At 60.0% G+C, this 5,915-nt stretch overlaps 1 protein-coding gene across 5 annotated transcripts in view; it reads left to right on the top strand.

The window, feature by feature from the left end:
• The first annotated feature begins 470 nt into the window (after nt 1-470).
• Nucleotides 471-5,915, top strand: part of CHST3 (carbohydrate sulfotransferase 3) — a 37,691-nt gene continuing 32,246 nt past the window's right edge. For 4 of the 5 annotated variants that reach the window (XR_007460728.1, XR_007460726.1, XR_007460727.1 and 1 more), the window contains exon 1: nt 493-1,404. The gene's annotated coding sequence lies outside the window, so the exon portion shown is untranslated. Of the gene's footprint in view, nt 1,405-5,915 lie in introns of all 5 variants that reach the window. The other variant, XM_049645189.1, reaches the window with a different exon arrangement.

Raw genomic sequence — 5,915 nt, forward strand, 5'->3', positions numbered from 1 at the left:
TTGTGTCTAAGCCCTGGACTATCCCATTAAATGTCAGGGCCACTGTCTTAAAGAGGCCTGAATTAGCTCATGGCGCTAAGCGTTGAGAAGCCTCAGGAGAAAAACCTAGCAAGCCCAGCTCAAAGCCCGGGAGGCCGGGGCACCACAGGATGCAGGCAGCTGACAAGGAGTCTGGGCTTGTGTTCCAATGCCTAGCACTTCACCACGCTCCAGGTTAAGTTGGCCTTGTACCCGTGAGCCGGCGCTGCCCGGCCGGGCACTGCCCCGCGCGTGGGAGGCAACACGCTGCCCGCCCGACGTCCAGCAGCACCCACCCCACCCTCCGCGGGAGGCGCCGATCGCCACCCCCAGGAGGGTCGGAAGATTACGCGAAGCCGCTCTGGCTGGTCCGCGTGGACCCTACTTCCCCCTTGCTTCGCGGGTCTCGTACTAGGGGAGCCCCGGGCTGGAGGCGCGAGAAAGCGGTAGGGCGGGAGGGTGACCTGTGACCGCCCAGAGAGGGTGTGCTTTGGTCTTTGGAAGCCCTGGGGACCGTCACTTGGATCCACCACCCCAACCCCCGGCCTAGAACCAGCGCAGCCAGGGGGATGTCTCCGGCGAGGGATAGGATGGGAGGCCGGTAAGGGCTTGGGAGGCTCTGGCAGGGTGAAGCCGCGAAGATCCGCACGCCGCCTCTCCCCCCACCTACCCACCCCGGGGCCGGGAGCTCCTCCCAGTCTCTCTGCGAGGAGGTGGGGGATCCGAGAGGCCCCCACCGAGTCCCCGGGGAGGGCGGGCCGAGGTGCAGTGCCCGGAACAAAGGCCCACAGAGGGGTCCCGGAGAGCGCGGCTCCCCGGGGGCGGGGGCGGGCCCCCTCCCCCCGCCCCCCTCCCTCCCCCCTCAGCTCCTCCCTCTCCTCCCCTCCTTCCAGCCAGAGGCCGGGCCGGCGCGCTGCCCAAGCTGCGCCAACTTCGCCAACGGTTCCCAAGTTGCTGGGCGCGCAGGGCTGGGAGCTGGGTGGGGTGAGGAAGGAGAGGAGGAGGAGGAGGAGGAGGGCTCCCCGGGCGCCTTGGACGCGGTTCAGGAATCCGCCGCCGCCGCGGGCCGCTCGCGGGCTCGGGCCCGAGCGGGGAGGGCGCCAGGCAGGACCGCTCGCTCGCTCGCTGCGCAGGACGGCGCCCGCCTGGCGCCGCTTCCCGCTCGGCGTGCGAACCGGCGGGGCCGCGCCTCCCTCCCTCCCCGCCGCCGCCGCCGCCGCCTCCGGGGGGGGCACAGAGCCCGGGCCGCGAGGGATCGGAGCCGCTGAGCTGCTTCTGCCGGGCTCTACGCAGAGGAGGGCAAAGTTGCGAGCGGATGCTGCAAGCGCCGGACTCCAGCCGCGGACAGTCGGATCCGCCCCCGCCGGAGGAGGCTCGGCGGCCGGGGTAAGTAGGGCGCCGGCGTCCCGGAACCGCCGCCGAGGCCCGGGCAAGGCCGCCCAGCCGTGCGCCCCCCAACCTTCCCCGTCCGGGCGGCCCGCCAAACTTTGGAGAAGAGGGGGCGAAACGGAGCGTGGGAGAGGGAGTTCCCGGCCCAGGGAAAACTCCACGCAGGCACCCGCAGTCCCTAGACCCAGCCCGCACCCAGATTCACAGCTGCCAGGTACTCGCAGCTCTTCATCATGCAAGCCACAGACACATCGCGCACTCGCTCTGAGCACACGCCACACGGACTCCGCACCCCGCGCAGGCCGAAATGTACAATTCCGGGGGCGCCAGGGTTTGGATGTTTAGACCAAGCATGCCCTCTTCCCGCCTGCCCTCAAGTAAATCCACGGTCTTTGTCTGCAGGCCCCCCAGTGAGGAGCCCCCACAGCGTGATGGGCCGGGGAAGAGCTGTCTTGTCTTTACAAGTCGTGGCCGGCACCCCGAGGCTAGAAGTGGGGAGGGGGAAACCAGACACTGCAGTTGGATCTCGGGGTTCGGCAGAAGCGAGTCTGGTGTGGAAAGTCCGTGTCTTGGTGATGTGTCTGGGTGTGCGCAGCCCTTCCGGAGGCGAGGCTGGGAGAGAGGAGGGAGTGATTCATAAAACTCAGACCCGGCATGCTGGGCTCTGAGCAGAGTGGAAAAAGCAGCAGGCCGATGCTGCCCTGCGCGGGACAGCTGGGTGGTGGCAGTGACAGGGCTTGCTAGGAAAGCATACAGACCCTCCCCCCACCCCGGGCGGATGTGCTTCCTCAGAGGGACTTCCAGGAGGACCAGCGAAGGAGATTCCAGCCTTGGATGGGTGTGTCAACCGGGGTGGGGGACGTTTAAGGCTCCCAAGGTCTTGAAGAAACCTGGGCAGTGCTGGAGCCCTTCTCATTTTCACTGCACCTGAAGCTGTGTTTATTTTCAGGTGCCCTAGTGTGCTGGGGCCCTGGGATATTTCAAGGATTGTCCTGGACCAAGCACAGTGCTTGGCACACAGCTGGTACTCAGTGAGTAGTTGTTTGATGATTAATGGCACCAATATTAACGTTCGCTAAGGACTCACTGTGAGCCAAGCCTGGTGGCCTCACCTGGGTTGGATTTGGTGTTCCTGCAGAGGAGGAGGCCCTGAGTGGTGCCAGGGAGCCCTGCCTGAGCTGTCTGGAGAAGCAGCCCCAGCGGTGTCTTCCACTGTGCCCTGTGGGCTGGCCCTGCGGTCTTGAATCTCATCGTTGACCTATGCTCCCTTAAGAGGGGCAGCAGGAAAGCCTCCATGTCTATACCTGGCTAAGCAGGGGATGGTGTTGCACGCTTCTTCCTGGCTCCTGCTGGCCTGGCTGGAAATGGGTCTCATGAAAGGTCTAGGGGCTGTGTCCTCCGGCAGGGGCTTGGCTCTGGTGGCAGCAGGTGGAGGGGGGTAGTCGCAGTCCCTGTACCGAACGTTGGGCGGGTTTCTGTGTGCCCGCGGGTGTGCCTTTCCCAGAGGAGCTGAAACATCTCATGTTCCCGGAACTGGGATCGCAAGCAGTCTTGGGAGTGCTTCCCTACCGGCATGAGATTGAGAGGGTGCAAGGGTATGGGACAAGCTGGCCGAGGAATCACAAGGGGATGTGTCATTCCCCTGCCCCTTCGTGAATAGGTTCAGTCTGCATTTCGAGCTTCTCCATGGCCTAAATGCTGAAATTAGCAGAGCACGTGGGCAGCACCAGAACTACGTGGGTGGCCCCAGGTGAGAGAGGGAGTGACCTGGACCTGGCCACCTCCGGTTTCGGGTGGCGTGCCACAACCAGTTGTTCCCCGTATCACCTTCCCACCTTGTGTCTTCTGTGAATCAAGAGCCCTGCATACGTTATCTCATTAAGCCTTTCCATCCCTGTGAAGTTAGCATTTTGTGGCCATTTGGCAGATTAGGAAACCGAGGCTCAGAAAGTTAAGTAACTTTTTCGAAGTCGCACTGCTGATGAGGCACAAAGCTGGGATTTGAACCTGGATGGTCTAACTCTGGAACTCACGCTGTCTCCACCATGGGAGGCTGTCTCCAAGGTCCCTACTGGTTCTCCATGGCAACAAAGAAGCCACACTGGCTACTTACTAACGTGGTCCTGGGGCCTCTGACTGCAGTCCTTTTTCCACACTCTCTGCCCAGACTGGGCTACACCATGGGCCATGGGAAATTAAACTCTGGGTGGCTTCAGGCCTCTGGAGCCTTCCGTGTAGAGCTGGAGTTGGGAAATGATGAGAGATTTGGAAGTGAATTGAGGGAGATGTTGCAGTAATTCCAGTGAGAGATGATTTGCTGCTTCTCCGAGAAGACAAAGCTGTCACTTGTGACCATACAAGTCATAAGTTTGGGTTTGGGAGAAATTGCCAGGTAGACATCCTTAGATGGTATTTCCTTTTTTTTTTTTTTTTTTTCGGCCCTCACCAGAGTGGAAATCTGTTACACGGGGAAATCAGCCCTCACCTGCCCCTGCCTGCCTGGTGAATATAGAGGGACATGTTGTGGCTGTCCTTCCTACACCTATCATGTGCCCCGGGGCAGTTTCTGGTCCCCAAGAGAGATGGGTGGGACAGAGCTGGGGTGGGGAGTGATAATGCATGGCTCACCTGGTCCCTAGCTTATGCTTTCCCACATGGGCCCCACAGAGGGACAGCGGTTATCAACCCCACTTTACAGATGAGGAAGTGAGGCTCAGAGAGGTTCAGTGGATGCCTAAGGTCACGAAGCTAGGAGCCGGCAAGCTATCTGCCTTCAGGCCCCCCTGCAGGCACTTAGGGGCCGCCATGGTCTCAATCTGGTTTGTACTGTGTACCCCCCAAGGGCTGAGAGGGCTACCTCTCACTGCTCTGCCCACTCCCATCTCCGGCCAGCATGTCTATGGTACGGGAAAAACTGGCAACCTTAGAAAAAGGAGCAACTGGGGCTCCTGGGTGGCTCAGTCGGTTAAGCGTCCAACTTCAGCTTAGGTCACGATCTCGCGGTCCGTGAGTTCGAGCCCCGCGTCGGGCTCTGGGCTGATGGCTCAGAGCCTGGAGCCTGCTTCCGATTCTGTGTCTCCCTCTCTCTCTGCCCCTCCCCCGTTCATGCTCTGTCTCTCTCTGTCTCAAAAATAAACATTAAAAAAAAAAAAAATTAAAAAAAAAAAAAAAAAAAGGAGAAACTACCCAGCTGGCCCCTCCCACCTTCCCCAGGAAGCCCACTGGGGTGAGCTCCGTGAGCCTTGACAGTGTTGAGCTGCAGGCATCGGCATCGTCTTCTGGCTCCATTGTGGAGTGGACACGCCGTCCAGGATAGAGGTTGGGAGACTGGGTGTGGGGAGAAACTGCCCCACCCAAGGGACAGGGGCTGTTCGTCTGTGCACCCTGGCTCCATCCCAGTGTCTGAGACGTGGAGGCACTTAGGAACACTGTCGGGTGATGGGTGAAGCCCAGGGAGCGGCTGCGAGCGAGCACCTCTGCTGGGAAGTCAGAAAGCAAGGGGAGCCAAGGGAATCTTAGCTGGAATCTTAGCCGTGAGGAAACCCAGAAGTCTCTGCGCGTCATGAAGTCACGTAGGAGGAAAAGAAAACAGCTCTCCTTTTCACTCCTTAAACAGAAATAAGAAATAATGTCACCTTTTCTTCCCTGATGAGTAACTAGATGATAGAATGCTGCTTGTCCTGCCCTGAGCACGTGGCTTCCTCAGCTGGGTGTGGGGCGGTCCCTGGCGGGCTGGACAGTCTGTTCTGTGCTTGGAGGTGGACACACTCAGTCTTTGGCTCCATTGCCCCAAATCTGGCTGCTTGCTCCCCCTGCCCTTATCCACCACCGTGGAGAGAGAGGTGGCAGGCAGGCCATGGGAGCGCCCGGCCACCCGTAGCTTCATATCCACCCTCCATTCCTCGCCCTCTTGTCTCTCCCCTTCATGTTTCCCTCCCTCCCCTCCTCTCCCCTGCTCCACAAAGATGTCTGTGTGCTGAACGACTGTGGGTTTCTCTAGGCCCTGGGAAATTTATCACTGGGGTTCTAGAGGACTCTGAAAAGGATTTGGAGGAAAGTGTGGAAAATAAATAAGCCAGGTCCTAGTTCAGCGTCTCCTAAATACCACAAGTAAACAGCCATCTCGGAGGCCAGCCTGGGAAGCACTGTTCGGGCCTCCCGTGGTTACACCTGGCTTACTGGCTGCTTTCACCAGCTCCCTCCTCCCTATTCCCTCCCTGTCCAGCCCCTCCTCCTTGACTTTGGGAGCCTCAAAAGTCAGGGAACACACCGGGCCACCAGGCTGTTCTTATGCTGCGGGAGGCTGGCACACTGGCCACCGGGACCAGGAGGAACATGTGGGAGAAAAGTCCGCCTAGGGTTCCAGCTCAATCCTGTGCCATCTGAGCAAGTCTCAGCCTTGGTCCCACTCAGCGAGGCAGAAGGTGGTCTCTCCGTTGGTGAGTTTTACTTTGATGGTGGAGAACGGTGGGGCTTTTTCCAGCTTTGTGGCACCTGATGAAGCTTTG

Source organism: Panthera uncia, chromosome D2 (assembly GCF_023721935.1).
Source record: "Panthera uncia isolate 11264 chromosome D2, Puncia_PCG_1.0, whole genome shotgun sequence".
Classification (NCBI taxonomy): Eukaryota; Metazoa; Chordata; class Mammalia; order Carnivora; family Felidae; genus Panthera; species Panthera uncia.